A 17,040-nucleotide genomic window follows, 5' to 3' on the forward strand; every position below is an offset into this window, starting at 1 on the left:
GTTCCACAGAAGAGGTGCAGCCCTGGAGAAGTCTTGAAGGCAAGCATCAGAGGTGGGGATCCGGGCAGAGGATAGGCATAGGTCTTGGGCTGAGCGCAGGGGTCTCGACGGGACATACTTGTGTATGAGGGAGAATAGGTATGTTGGAGAAGCATTATGTAGGGATTTGTAAGCAAGCGCCAGAATTTTGAATTGGGCCCTATATCTAACTGGAAGCCAATGCAGGGACTGACAGAGCGTGGAGGCATGGGAGGTGCGACCGGACAGGAAAACGACGTTAGATATGGGCGGATGCGCGCTATGTTCTTGAGTTGGAAGTGACAGGATTTGACTATCGATTGGACATGGGGAGTAAAAGAGAGGTCAGAATCAAAAAGAACCCCTAGGCAGCGAGGTAGAGGTGATAGTAGCGCGGTTGACTTGGATGGAGACAGACACAGGAGTAGCAGCACTTGAGGGAGGAAAAACTAGAAGTTCTGTTTTGGACAGGTTGAGTTTAAGGAAGTGAGCAGCCATCCAGTTGGAAATAGCAGAGAGGCAGTCAGAAACACGAGTCAAGGTGGGCGGAGAGAGATCAGGGGAGGACAGGTAGATTTGCATGTCATCTGCATATAAATGATATTGGAAGCCAAAGGAGCTGATGAGTTTACCAAGGGAGGCAGTATACATAGAGAACAATAGGGGGCCGAGGACAGAACCTTGGGGGACGCCGACAGAGAGGGGTTGAGGAGAAGAGGCAGAACCAGAGAAAGAAACACTGAAAGAGCGCTGGGATGGGTAGGAGGAGCACCAGGAGAGAGCAGTATCCCATAGACCAAAGTTACAAAGAATGTGAAGAAGCTGTTGATGATCAACAATGTCAAAGGCGGCAGAAAGATCAAGGAGGATTAGGATATAGTATTTGCCGTGAGATTTAGCAGCAATTAAATCGTTGGATACTTTGGTCACAGCAGTTTCGACAGAGTGACCAGCACGGAATCCAGACTGAAGGGGGTCAAGCAGAGAGTTGGATTCGAGAAAGTCTGTCAATCTGACGTACAAAACTCTCTCGAGGATCTTGGAGGCAAATGGCAGTAGCGAGATAGGTCGGTAGTTGGATGGGGAGTTGGGATCAAGGTTGGGCTTTTTCAGAATCGCGGTTACGGTTGCATGTTTGAATGGTGAGGGAAATGTGCCAGAGGAAAGGGAGAGATTGAAAATGCTAGCAAGAGGAAGAGCAAGAGAGGGAGACAAAGTGCGGATGAGATGCGAGGGAATAGGATCGAGGGAGCAGGTGGTGGGGCGGGAGTACAGGAGCAGAGCAGAAACCTTTTGTGCTGTAGCAGGTGCAAATGAGCATAGGATGTCAGGGGGAGTGGGGTTGGGTGATGTAATGATAGGGGTAGGAGAGAGATTAGAGATCTCTTTCCTGATTGTAGAGATCTGTTTAAGAACGAACAGACACACGAACCAAGACCACCCGGGAGCTTGTCAATCCTAATTGACAGTTTGTAACACTTTCCACGGCAGTGTTCTAAGTGTTCGTCTGCGTGGCCGCTGTTTGCATGAACGACCATAAGGTGGCGATGTTATGGGCATGAATTTCATGAAACTGAAATCGGACACAGAAACTCCTGAATACCGCTGGACTTCCAGCATCGCAGCATTCGGTTCTACACCATTTAGAAGGGCGCTGTTCGGTGGAAATGTGGTGAACAAGCTCCAGGGTAAGACTAATAGCTATGTTTGGTAGTTTGTTTGGTTTTAAAAAGCACTGATTTCATGGAACCGTTTTGAGCATAGGACCATGTGCACGGTCAGTCAAATGATTTAATTGAGTTTAGTACAGTTCCTGACTCAATTACCTCCCAGGTCCGGGGGAGGGGTTTACCAATAGTGATGTCGCGAACATGAAATTTTCCATTCGCGAACGGCAAACGCGAACTTCCGCAAATGTTCGCGAACGGGCGAACCCGGCGAACTGCCATAGACTTCAATAGGCAAGGGAATTTTAAAACCCACAGGGACTCTTTCTGGCCACAATAGTGATGGAAAAGTTGTTTCAAGGGGACTAACACCTGGACTGTGGCATGCTGGAGGGGGATCCATGGCAAAACTCCCATGGAAAATTACATAGTTGATGCAGAGTCTGGTTTTAATCCATAAAGGGCATTGTAGCGGAGTGCAGTAAGCCTGTCCTGCAAAATGCCTGTGTGACTGTGTTCGTATAATTTTTCCCTATGTTGAAATTACTGTTCGCCTGTTTATTATGTGAATTATATGTTATTCGGTAGTTTCCATCCGTACTATATACTTATGGAAACTACCGAACGGAGGGGCCACCCCGGAGAGAAGTGTGCCAGCAATTAAGGTTCACATTCTTTCCAAACCGCAAGTTAACCGGCTCATTAACATTGTATCTGGGTGGCCGCCATTCGGCATGCGTACACGTGGCGGCGGCCATCTTACGCATGAAAATCCCAGCGGTGTTTGGTCGTCGAGTGTCTGGAACTCAAATCGGACACTCAGACAATCAAACACCGCTGAGACCTCCAGAGCTCCGTAACTGCCGAACGGAGAGACATAACGAATCCCCATTCGGTAGTAAGAAAGTACCGAATGAGGGAATCACTATCTAGGTGAATGCAAATGTGGATGGCAATTGTAAATGTCTATTTTAACTGCCGAACGGAGACCGACCGCAGGGCCCATTCTCATGGAACCCTTTTCGGATACCAACCCGTGTGCGGTCGGTCAAACTTCACTTGCCTGTAACTGCCGAACCCCTGGTCCGATCTGGGTGAATTTTGGATATTATATTCACCCAGATCAGGGCTACCCAGCGGTACCCTGATATTAAAGATATATGATGGTTTAGGGGTACATCCAAGTTTGGGGTAAACTACTGTACAACTTAAGGGGATTATGACTCACTCTGAGGGGAGGAGATGTGTGGGAGGTAACAAGAATGGTATTGGTTACTGTCCTAATTACTGTAGTTCCCTCCCTTGCATGGGAGCAGGCTTTATAAGAAACCTTGGAATAAACGATTGTCAGTTCTACTCCTGAAACTGTGTGTCGTCCAGTTATTGGGAGTGCTGTGGGGATACTGCTGTACCGATTTACCTGCTGGAAACTCTGCTGTGGATTTACTAATGACTTGTTCCTGAGCCTTCCTTGGATCTAAAGTGGAGAATAGCTGCGAGAAAACAGCTCTCCGCTACATTGGTTGGCAGCGCTGGGATCCAGACTCACAGAGGAACAAGGATTAATGGAGATTGACCTTTCTACGCTAAAAAGAACCACCTTGAAAGACCTTCTGGAAGCAAAAGGTGTCTCTGCCAGCAGCAAATCCAAAGCAACGCTTATCACCGAAGTAATGGCAGAATACAGAGCAGAGGAGGTCCAGGCCACGGAACAAAGACTTGAAACAGAACAGGAGGAGTTCCAAAGGCAATTACAATACAGACTGGCCTTCTATGGGGAAAACCCACCCACAGAGATCATCTCTAAAACCATGACAGAGGTGCAGGAATTTGTAAAGAGAAACAGGAGACCACAAACACCAGAAAGAGGCACCGCAGGAGCTATAACACAAGAGGGTAAGCCCAAAATTCCCTACCAAGCTTTTAAAACGTATGTGGAAGCAGAGGAGGATATAGATGCCTTCCTACAGGACTTTGAGAGACTATGTACACTGCATAACATACCAAGGGAAGAATGGGTACCCATATTAGCGGGACGGCTGTCAGGAAGGGCAGCGGAAGCCTACCGCACTGTACCAGATGTGGAAATTAGGAACTATAACCGGGTGAAAGAGATTATCTTGGCCCGGTATGCAATAACACCAGAGGCATACCGGAGACGTTTCAGGGAATTGAAAAAGGTGGACAAAGATTCACATGCGGAGTGGGCTTGCCGACTAGAAAGGGCAGCCCTTGGGTGGATGCAGTCGAGTAAAGCGAGGTCCATGGAGGACTTATTACAAATGCTGCTGTTGGAGCAGTTTTATGAGGGGATATCCTCAGAACTGCAGGAATGGGTGAGGGACCGTAACCCCACCACCCTCACCGAGGCTGCCAAAAAGGCAGATGACTTTATGGATGCTCGCAGACAAACCAAGACAGTGGGTAACAAACCGGCCATGCGGCCACTGGGGGTAAATTCATTTTCTCCTAACCCTCAACCCCCACCAAGATCCCTTCCTCCACCAGCACCAGCAGCAGCGCAGCCGAGATACCGCACACCTGCTTCTGTGCAATGCCACCGATGCCAGAGGTGGGGACATTACCAACGAGATTGTCCGCAGTCCAGGGAACGCAACACCTGGATCCGACCAGGGCCCCCACCACCACCACCGAGAGCAGCAGCACATCATTACCAGGATGAGGTACCACTTCCCTACAGCTCTGCCGTTCCAGTCACGACTGTGGAACAGTGGGAAGTGCTGCATGAGGCCAACCCCTTACAGGCACAGGCGGATAACCGCCAGCACCATAGGCAAACCGTATATCTGGAAGGGAAGCCTATGCAGGGGCTCAGAGACTCAGGAGCCACCATCACCCTGGTGCAAAGCCATTTGGTTCCAGATAAGGCCAAACTTAATAAGACTGTGGCTGTCAGGGTTGCAGGGGGAGCCGTGTATCGGCTAGACACAGCCAGGGTACATTTGCATTGGGGTGCGGGGTACGGGAATGTGGAAGTGGGACTAATGCCGCAATTACCTGCTGAGGTGGTCCTGGGGAATGACCTGGGCAAACTCACCTCCGCATTTGAACCACAACCTACTGAAGAAGCACACCCAGTAGTCACCAGGCAACAGGCCCGCACCCAACAAAACAACGCACTGCCGGAGGTCCAGGTAAGAGATTCCTCCCCTTCCTTAGACTGTATCCCTTGGGCCCCTCCTGACGAGTTTGTAGCCGAGGTAGTCACTGACCCCACCTTACAGGTATACCGAGACAAGGTCACCTCTATCCAACCGGGGGCGGAGGGGGAAAGATTTGTATGGGACCGACAGTTATTATACCGGGAATCAAGTAAACAGATAGATGGGTCAGACCCCATTACCACAAGACAGCTGGTGGTACCTCAGAGGTACCGAACCGAATTACTCCGGATAGCGCACGATATTCCGCTATCCGGACATTTGGGGGTCAGCCGTACCAGATATCGATTGACCCAGAGTTTCTTTTGGCCAGGGATTAGCCAGGAGGTACGCAGGTACTGTAGTACCTGCGACACGTGCCAGAGGGTGGGAAAGAGGGGGGATAAGCATAAGGCGAAGCTGCACCCCCTACCCATAATTGAGGAACCCTTTCATAGGGTTGCCGTAGATATTGTAGGTCCCTTCCGGAAACCCAGCCCCTCGGGCAAACGATACATCCTGACTGTAGTGGACTATGCCACGCGCTACCCCGAGGCGGTAGCTTTAACTAATATACATGCAGAGACGGTGGCTGAGGCGCTGATGCAGGTTTTCTCCCGGATGGGGCTACCCAGGGAGATCATCTCGGATCAGGGCACTCAGTTCACGGCAGAGGTTACCCAACAACTCTGGAAGTTCTGTAAAATTAAGCCTATAATTAGTGCTCCGTACCACCCCCAGACTAATGGGCTCTGCGAACGGTTCAATGGCACCTTAAAGCAGATGCTCCGAACCTTCGCAGAGACTCACCGAGACTGGGAAAAATTCCTGCCGCACTTACTGTTTGCTTACAGGGAAGTGCCGCAGGAATCTACAGGATTTTCCCCTTTTGAGCTGCTATTCGGGAGGAGAGTAAGGGGACCCCTAGACTTGATTAGAGAACACTGGGAAGGAGACCGTAGCGTGGACGGTACCCCTATTGTACCATATGTGTTGGCCCTTCGAGATCGCCTGGAAGCACTCACCAAGACGGTAAAGGAAAACCTACAGGCAGCTCAGACGCGGCAGCGCACCTGGTACGATAGAGGCGCCAGGGACCGCAGCTTTCAGGTCGGACAGAAAGTTTTAATTTTAAAACCTGTTCGACACGATAAGCTACAGGCCGCCTGGCAAGGCCCTTATAGAGTGGTAGAACAACGATGTGACACCACGTATATAATTGGCCACTGCGCAGGGAATGGGGGGCGACGCATGATCCATGTGAACATGCTGAAACCTTACCAGGAACGTTCAGAGGAGGTGACAGCGATCTGCGCCCCCACCTCTGAAGAGAGCGACAGCCTACCCCTCCCCGATCTGTTAGAAGACGGACAGCTGGCTGGGGATTTAGGAGCAGTTGTATTGGGGGATCGGTTGAGCCCACAGGAGCGTATCGAGGTACAACAGCTACTGCAGGAAAAGCAGGAAACCTTTTCTAATGTACCTGGATACACCCCTCTGGCTACCCACCGAGTAGACACCCCAGGTCAACTCCCCATGCGCCAGACCCCGTACCGCATCCCTGAAGCGGTCCGGGAGAATATGCGCAAAGAAATTGAGGAGATGATACAATTAGGAGTGATTGAGCCCTCAGATAGTCCCTGGGCATCTCCAGTGGTCCTCGTACCAAAGCGGGACGGCACGACCCGCTTTTGCGTGGACTACAGGAGACTGAATGAGAAGACCGTATCCGACGCATACCCGATGCCTAGGATCGATGAGTTACTAGACCGGATGGCCAGGGGGCAATACCTTACCACGATTGATTTGTGCAAAGGGTATTGGCAGATTCCCCTGGCCCCGGACGCCATCCCCAAGTCCGCCTTTGTCACCCCATTCGGCCTGTACCAATTTAAGGTCATGCCGTTTGGGATGAAAAACGCGCCGGCTACCTTCCAGCGGATGGTGGACCGTCTCCTAGATGGGTTCCAAGACTATACCTGCGCATATCTCGATGATATTGCCATATTTAGCGATACCTGGCAGGAACACTTGGCCCATATAGGAGCGGTCCTAGACAGGATCAGGGAGGCGGGTTTGACCCTAAAACCAGCTAAATGTAGTATCGGGATGGCCGAGGTACAGTACCTGGGCCACCGAGTGGGCTGTGGTAAGCAGAAGCCGGAACCCGCCAAAGTAGAGGCAGTATCCCAGTGGCCTACCCCGACAACTAAAACCCAGGTGTTAGCCTTTTTAGGGACAGCAGGGTATTATCGGAAGTTTGTCCCCAATTATAGTGCCCTGGCCAAACCCCTCACTGACCTGACCCGTAAAAACCTTCCCCGCCAAGTAACCTGGACCCCGGAGTGTGAGCAGGCATTCCAAAACTTGAAAGACGCACTTGTTAATGCCCCTGTCTTGGCCGCTCCCAATCCAACTAAACGTTTTCTCGTTCACACAGACGCTTCTATGTTTGGATTGGGGGCAGTATTAAGCCAAGTCGGGGCCGATGGCGGAGAACATCCCGTGGCTTACATCAGTCGCAAACTTTTACCCCGGGAAGTAAGCTACGCCGCCATCGAGAAGGAATGCCTGGCTGTGGTGTGGGCCTTGAAGAAATTGCAACCCTATTTGTATGGACAGGCTTTTTCGCTGCTCACGGATCACAACCCGTTAGTCTGGCTGAACCGGGTGGCTGGGGACAATGCCAGGCTGCTGCGCTGGAGTTTGGCGCTACAGCCTTTTGACTTTAACATTCAATACCGCCCGGGTAAGCAAAACGGAAACGCCGACGGGTTGTCGCGACAAACTGATCTGGAGAAATGATCCGTGAGCACCCCGGTCATCCCCAAGCCGATCCGTGTGGGATCAGGCTGTGTATGCCGGCTTGTGGGCAAGGGGGAGCAGTGTAGCGGAGTGCAGTAAGCCTGTCCTGCAAAATGCCTGTGTGACTGTGTTCGTATAATTTTTCCCTATGTTGAAATTACTGTTCGCCTGTTTATTATGTGAATTATATGTTATTCGGTAGTTTCCATCCGTACTATATACTTATGGAAACTACCGAACGGAGGGGCCACCCCGGAGAGAAGTGTGCCAGCAATTAAGGTTCACATTCTTTCCAAACCGCAAGTTAACCGGCTCATTAACATTGTATCTGGGTGGCCGCCATTCGGCATGCGTACACGTGGCGGCGGCCATCTTACGCATGAAAATCCCAGCGGTGTTTGGTCGTCGAGTGTCTGGAACTCAAATCGGACACTCAGACAATCAAACACCGCTGAGACCTCCAGAGCTCCGTAACTGCCGAACGGAGAGACATAACGAATCCCCATTCGGTAGTAAGAAAGTACCGAATGAGGGAATCACTATCTAGGTGAATGCAAATGTGGATGGCAATTGTAAATGTCTATTTTAACTGCCGAACGGAGACCGACCGCAGGGCCCATTCTCATGGAACCCTTTTCGGATACCAACCCGTGTGCGGTTGGTCAAACTTCACTTGCCTGTAACTGCAGAACCCCTGGTCCGATCTGGGTGAATTTTGGATATTATATTCACCCAGATCAGGGCTACCCAGCGGTACCCTGATATTAAAGATATATGATGGTTTAGGGGTACATCCAAGTTTGGGGTAAACTACTGTACAACTTAAGGGGATTATGACTCACTCTGAGGGGAGGAGATGTGTGGGAGGTAACAAGAATGGTATTGGTTACTGTCCTAATTACTGTAGTTCCCTCCCTTGCATGGGAGCAGGCTTTATAAGAAACCTTGGAATAAACGATTGTCAGTTCTACTCCTGAAACTGTGTGTCGTCCAGTTATTGGGAGTGCTGTGGGGATACTGCTGTACCGATTTACCTGCTGGAAACTCTGCTGTGGATTTACTAATGACTTGTTCCTGAGCCTTCCTTGGATCTAAAGTGGAGAATAGCTGCGAGAAAACAGCTCTCCGCTACAGGCATAAATCACCTAACATTCCTAAATTGTTTGGAATAACGTGCTTTAAAACATCAGGTATGATGTTGTATCGATCAGGTAGTGTAAGGGTTACACCCGCTTCACAGTGACGGACCAAACTCCCCGTTTAACGCACCGCAAACAACCGCAAACAGTCCATTTGCACAACCGCAAACTCCCCATTTGCACAAGGTTGGATACCAAGCTAGCCATGTCCCGTTCCTTGTCCTCACTGATGCCATTGAAGGTCTCTTCCTCCACCCAGCCACGTACAACACCAAGGGTCTCCGAAAGGTGACAACAAGCCCCCTGTAATTTTTTTTTTAAATGTACACTACTGTTACACCAGATATGAGTTGCACTGGTGTCACACTGTGCCCTGGCAGGCCCTGAAACGCACACGTGTGAAGGAAACTGACTGCTATTATATTACAGTCAAAAAGGTTTGGTTTTTTTTTAAATGCAAATGCAATTGTGACACCAGATATGAGTGGTGGCAATGGGACCACCTTAAAAATATTGGATATCGCTAAAAATCATGATCACTATATACTTTCTCTACAAACCTCTAAAACGAACCAAACTACTCATCCATCCGCTATACCACTTTATCCCACCTAGAACTAGTGCCCAGTTAAAATACTTGACTCTTACTTACCCACACTCATTCATGCCACACACATTTCACCACTACTCTCACTGAATCCCTCTGACTACGGCTAAATTCATCTTCTACATCAGAACACTACTCCTAAGATTGGGTTGTATCCATGTCTCGGGACTTTCATTTAGAATAGGGGCAGCTTCGGTCTCCTTCAACACTGACACTCCAGTGCATATTATTAAAAGATTGGGCAGATGGAAATCCTCAGTCTACAACTGATATATTCCTCATCCCGAGAAAGAAATGAGCAAAGCTTTTAAAAGTTTGGCTTTGTAAATTTGATGCAATAAGTGTGTTTTTCTTTAATACCTTTTCACCCTCTTTGCATGAACCCGATTTACATATATTACTAATATGTTTCTGAACATATATATTATATTATTCACTCACTCACTCTCTGGGCCGGCCTAAGACATCATGCTGCCTAGGTCCAACCATAAATAACTATGGGGGATAATGTATAATAAACACAGGTTACTGGCTATGGGGGGGATAATGTATAATAAACACAGGTTACTGGCTATGGGGAGGATAATGTATAATAAACACAGGTTACTGGCTATGGGGGATAATGTATAATAAACACAGGTTACTGGCTATGGGGAGGATAATGTATAATAAACACAGGTTACTGGCTATGGGGGGATAATGTATAATAAACACATGTTACTGGCTATGGGGGGATAATGTATAATAAACACAGGTTACTGGCTATGGGGGGATAATGTATAATAAACACATGTTACTGGCTATGGGGGGATAATGTATAATAAACACAGGTTACTGGCTATGGGGGATAATGTATAATAAACACAGGTTACTGGTTGTGGAGGGATAATGTATAATAAACACAGGTTACTGGTTGTGGGGGGATAATGTATAATAAACACAGGTTACTGGCTATGGGGGAGATAATGTATAATAAGCACAGGTTACTGGCTATGGGGGGATCATGTATAATAAAAACAGGCTACTGGCTATGGGAGGATAATGTATAATAAACACAGGTTACTGGCTTTTGGAGGATAATGTATAATAAACACAGGTTACTGGCTATGGGAGGATAATGTATAATAAACACAGGTTACTGGCTATGGGAGGATAATGTATAATAAACACAGGTTACTGGCTATGGGGGAGATAATATATAATAAGCACAGGTTACGGGCTATTGGGGGGGTAATGTATAATAAACACAGGTTACTGGCTATGGGAGGGATAATGTATAATAAACACAGGTTACTGGTTATGGGGGGGTAATGTATAATAAACACAGGTTACTGGCTATGGGGGGATAATGTATAATAAACACAGGTTACTGGTTGTGGGGGGATAATGTATAATAAACACAGGTTACTGGTTGTGGGGGGATAATGTATAATAAACACAGGTTACTGGCTATGGGGGAGATAATGTATAATAAGCACAGGTTACTGGCTATGGGGGGATCATGTATAATAAACACAGGTTACTGGCTATGGGAGGATAATGTATAATAAACACAGGTTACTGGCTATGGGAGGATAATGTATAATAAACACAGGTTACTGGCTATGGGAGGATAATGTATAATAAACACAGGTTACTGGCTATGGGGAGGATAATATATAATAAACACTGGTTACTGGCTATGGAGGATAATGTATAATAAACACAGGTTACTGACTATGGGGGATAATGTATAATAAACACAGGTTACTGGCTATGGAAGGATAATGTATAATAAACACAGGTTACTGGCTATGGGGGATAATGTATAATAAACACAGGTTACTGGCTATGGAGGATAATGTATAATAAACACACAAAAATAATAATAATAATAATAATAATAATAAAAAAAATAATAATAATAATAATAAAAAAAAAGAATGCAGCTTCAGAATTAATTTAAATTGTATGCTGTCTTCTGCTGCTGATTGGCTGGAATGTGTCTGCTGACTGTGAGGTACAGGGTCAAAGTTTACTCAATGATGACGAATAGGGGGCGGACCGAACATCGCATATGTTCGCCATCCATGGCGAACGCGAACATGCGATGTTCGCCAGGAACTATTCGCAGCAAACCGTTCGGGACATCACTATTTACCAACTGTATAAATCTGAGTGCTTGCCTCCATTAAAATCAGTCTACTCCCAGCATTAAGTCTTGGCTAATGTGTGGAGGAATGCTATACTGGCTAAACCTGCTATAATATTAGATTTACTGGCTATACACTGTCTCTGGAGACTCTGTCTCTGTCTCTACCCACTGGAAGCTGGAACCAGAGGTATCTAATCCCCTATAACCTCATTGTTTATTTACTATCACCTTATGTCAGAGGTATCTAATCCCCTATAACCTCACTGTTTATTTAATATCACTCTACGTCAGAGGTATCTAATGCTCTATAACCTCACTGTTTATTTAATATCACTCTACGCCAGAGGTATCTCATCCCCTATAACCTCACTGTTTATTTAATATCACTCTACGTCAGAGGTATCTAATCCCCTATAACCTCACTGTTTATTTACTATCACTGTATGTCAGAGGTATCTAATCCTCTATAACCTCACTGTTTACTTAATATCACTCTACGTCAGAGGTATCTAATCCCCTATAACCTCACTGTTTATTTACTATCACTGTATGTCAGAGGTATCTAATCCCCTATAACCTCACTGTTTATTTACTATCACTGTATGTCAGAGGTATCTAATCCTCTATAACCTCAATGTTTATTTACTATCACTGTATGTCAGAGGTATCTAATCCTCTATAACCTCACTGTTTATTTACTATCACTGTATGTCAGAGGTATCTAATCCCCTATAACCTCACTGTTTATTTACTATCACTCTACGCCAGAGGTATCTAATCCCCTATAACCTCACTGTTTATTTAATATCACTCTACGTCAGAGGTATCTAATCCCCTATAACCTCACTGTTTATTTACTATCACTGTATGTCAGAGGTATCTAATCCTCTATAACCTCACTGTTTATTTACTATCACTGTATGTCAGAGGTATCTAATCCTCTATAACCTCACTGTTTATTTACTATCACTCTACGCCAGAGGTATCTAATCCCCTATAACCTCACTGTTTATTTAATATCACTCTACGTCAGAGGTATCTAATCCCCTATAACCTCACTGTTTATTTACTATCACTGTATGTCAGAGGTATCTAATCCTCTATAACCTCACTGTTTATTTACTATCACTGTATGTCAGAGGTATCTAATCCCCTATAACCTCACTGTTTATTTACTATCACTGTATGTCAGAGGTAGCTAATCCTCTATAACCTCACTGTTTATTTACTATCACTGTATGTCAGAGGTATCTAATCCCCTATAACCTCACTGTTTATTTACTATCACTGTATGTCAGAGGTATCTAATACTCTAAAACCTCACTGTTTATTTACTATCACTGTATGTCAGAGGTATCTAATCCTCTATAACCTCACTGTTTATTTACTATCACTGTATGTCAGAGGTATCTAATCCCCTATAACCTCACTGTTTATTTACTATCACTGTATGTCAGAGGTATCTAATCCCCTATAACCTCACTGTTTATTTACTATCACTGTATGTCAGAGGTATCTAATCCCCTATAACCTCACTGTTTATTTACTATCACTGTATGTCAGAGGTATCTAATCCCCTATAACCTCACTGTTTATTTACTATCACTGTATGTCAGAGGTATCTAATCCCCTATAACCTCACTGTTTATTTACTATCACTGTATGTCAGAGGTATCTAATCCTCTATAACCTCACTGTTTATTTACTATCACTGTATGTCAGAGGTATCTAATCCTCTATAACCTCACTGTTTATTTACTATCACTGTATGTCAGAGGTATCTAATCCCCTATAACCTCACTGTTTATTTACTATCACTGTATGTCAGAGGTATCTAATCCCCTATAACCTCACTGTTTATTTACTATCACTGTATGTCAGAGGTATCTAATCCCCTATAACCTCACTGTTTATTTACTATCACTGTATGTCAGAGGTATCTAATCCCCTATAACCTCACTGTTTATTTACTATCACTGTATGTCAGAGGTATCTAATCCCCTATAACCTCACTGTTTATTTACTATCACTGTATGTCAGAGGTATCTAATCCCCTATAACCTCACTGTTTATTTACTATCACTGTATGTCAGAGGTATCTAATCCTCTATAACCTCACTGTTTACTTAATATCACTCTACGTCAGAGGTATCTAATCCCCTATAACCTCACTGTTTATTTACTATCACTGTATGTCAGAGGTATCTAATCCCCTATAACCTCACTGTTTATTTACTATCACTGTATGTCAGAGGTATCTAATCCTCTATAACCTCAATGTTTATTTACTATCACTGTATGTCAGAGGTATCTAATCCTCTATAACCTCACTGTTTATTTACTATCACTGTATGTCAGAGGTATCTAATCCCCTATAACCTCACTGTTTATTTACTATCACTCTACGTCAGAGGTATCTAATCCCCTATAACCTCACTGTTTATTTACTATCACTGTATGTCAGAGGTATCTAATCCTCTATAACCTCACTGTTTATTTACTATCACTGTATGTCAGAGGTATCTAATCCTCTATAACCTCACTGTTTATTTACTATCACTCTACGCCAGAGGTATCTAATCCCCTATAACCTCACTGTTTATTTAATATCACTCTACGTCAGAGGTATCTAATCCCCTATAACCTCACTGTTTATTTACTATCACTGTATGTCAGAGGTATCTAATCCTCTATAACCTCACTGTTTATTTACTATCACTGTATGTCAGAGGTATCTAATCCCCTATAACCTCACTGTTTATTTACTATCACTGTATGTCAGAGGTAGCTAATCCTCTATAACCTCACTGTTTATTTACTATCACTGTATGTCAGAGGTATCTAATCCCCTATAACCTCACTGTTTATTTACTATCACTGTATGTCAGAGGTATCTAATACTCTAAAACCTCACTGTTTATTTACTATCACTGTATGTCAGAGGTATCTAATCCTCTATAACCTCACTGTTTATTTACTATCACTGTATGTCAGAGGTATCTAATCCCCTATAACCTCACTGTTTATTTACTATCACTGTATGTCAGAGGTATCTAATCCCCTATAACCTCACTGTTTATTTACTATCACTGTATGTCAGAGGTATCTAATCCCCTATAACCTCACTGTTTATTTACTATCACTGTATGTCAGAGGTATCTAATCCCCTATAACCTCACTGTTTATTTACTATCACTGTATGTCAGAGGTATCTAATCCCCTATAACCTCACTGTTTATTTACTATCACTGTATGTCAGAGGTATCTAATCCTCTATAACCTCACTGTTTATTTACTATCACTGTATGTCAGAGGTATCTAATCCTCTATAACCTCACTGTTTATTTACTATCACTGTATGTCAGAGGTATCTAATCCCCTATAACCTCACTGTTTATTTACTATCACTGTATGTCAGAGGTATCTAATCCCCTATAACCTCACTGTTTATTTACTATCACTGTATGTCAGAGGTATCTAATCCCCTATAACCTCACTGTTTATTTACTATCACTGTATGTCAGAGGTATCTAATCCCCTATAACCTCACTGTTTATTTACTATCACTGTATGTCAGAGGTATCTAATCCCCTATAACCTCACTGTTTATTTACTATCACTGTATGTCAGAGGTATCTAATCCCCTATAACCTCACTGTTTATTTACTATCACTGTATGTCAGAGGTATCTAATCCTCTATAACCTCACTGTTTATTTACTATCACTGTATGTCAGAGGTATCTAATCCTCTATAACCTCACTGTTTATTTACTATCACTGTATGTCAGAGGTATCTAATACTCTAAAACCTCACTGTTTATTTACTATCACTGTATGTCAGAGGTATCTAATCCTCTATAACCTCACTGTTTATTTACTATCACTGTATGTCAGAGGTATCTAATCCCCTATAACCTCACTGTTTATTTACTATCACTGTATGTCAGAGGTATCTAATCCCCTATAACCTCACTGTTTATTTACTATCACTGTATGTCAGAGGTATCTAATCCCCTATAACCTCACTGTTTATTTACTATCACTGTATGTCAGAGGTATCTAATCCCCTATAACCTCACTGTTTATTTACTATCACTGTATGTCAGAGGTATCTAATCCCCTATAACCTCACTGTTTATTTACTATCACTGTATGTCAGAGGTATCTAATCCTCTATAACCTCACTGTTTATTTACTATCACTGTATGTCAGAGGTATCTAATCCTCTATAACCTCACTGTTTATTTACTATCACTGTATGTCAGAGGTATCTAATCCCCTATAACCTCACTGTTTATTTACTATCACTGTATGTCAGAGGTATCTAATCCCCTATAACCTCACTGTTTATTTACTATCACTGTATGTCAGAGGTATCTAATCCCCTATAACCTCACTGTTTATTTACTATCACTGTATGTCAGAGGTATCTAATCCCCTATAACCTCACTGTTTATTTACTATCACTGTATGTCAGAGGTATCTAATCCCCTATAACCTCACTGTTTATTTACTATCACTGTATGTCAGAGGTATCTAATCCCCTATAACCTCACTGTTTATTTACTATCACTGTATGTCAGCGGTATCTAATCCTCTATAACCTCAATGTTTATTTACTATCACTGTATGTCAGAGGTATCTAATCCCCTATAACCTCACTGTTTATTTACTATCACTGTATGTCAGAGGTATCTAATCCCCTATAACCTCACTGTTTATTTACTATCACTGTATGTCAGAGGTATCTAATCCCCTATAACCTCACTGTTTATTTACTATCACTGTATGTCAGAGGTATCTAATCCCCTATAACCTCACTGTTTATTTACTATCACTGTATGTCAGAGGTATCTAATCCCCTATAACCTCACTGTTTATTTACTATCACTGTATGTCAGAGGTATCTAATCCCCTATAACCTCACTGTTTATTTACTATCACTGTATGTCAGAGGTATCTAATCCTCTATAACCTCAATGTTTATTTACTATCACTGTATGTCAGAGGTATCTAATCCTCTATAACCTCACTGTTTATTTACTATCACTGTATGTCAGAGGTATCTAATCCCCTATAACCTCACTGTTTATTTAATATCACTCTACGTCAGAGGTATCTAATCCCCTATAACCTCACTGTTTATTTACTATCACTGTATGTCAAAGGTATCTAATCCTCTATAACCTCACTGTTTATTTACTATCACTGTATGTCAGAGGTATCTAATCCTCTATAACCTCACTGTTTATTTACTATCACTCTACGCCAGAGGTATCTAATCCCCTATAACCTCACTGTTTATTTAATATCACTCTACATCAGAGGTATCTAATCCCCTATAACCTCACTGTTTATTTACTATCACTGTATGTCAGAGGTATCTAATCCTCTATAACCTCACTGTTTATTTACTATCACTGTATGTCAGAGGTATATAATCCCCTATAACCTCACTGTTTATTTACTATCACTGTATGTCAGAGGTAGCTAATCCTCTATAACCTC

The sequence above is a fragment of the Pelobates fuscus genome, chromosome 7 (assembly GCF_036172605.1).
Source record: "Pelobates fuscus isolate aPelFus1 chromosome 7, aPelFus1.pri, whole genome shotgun sequence".
In the NCBI taxonomy this organism is placed as follows: Eukaryota; Metazoa; Chordata; class Amphibia; order Anura; family Pelobatidae; genus Pelobates; species Pelobates fuscus.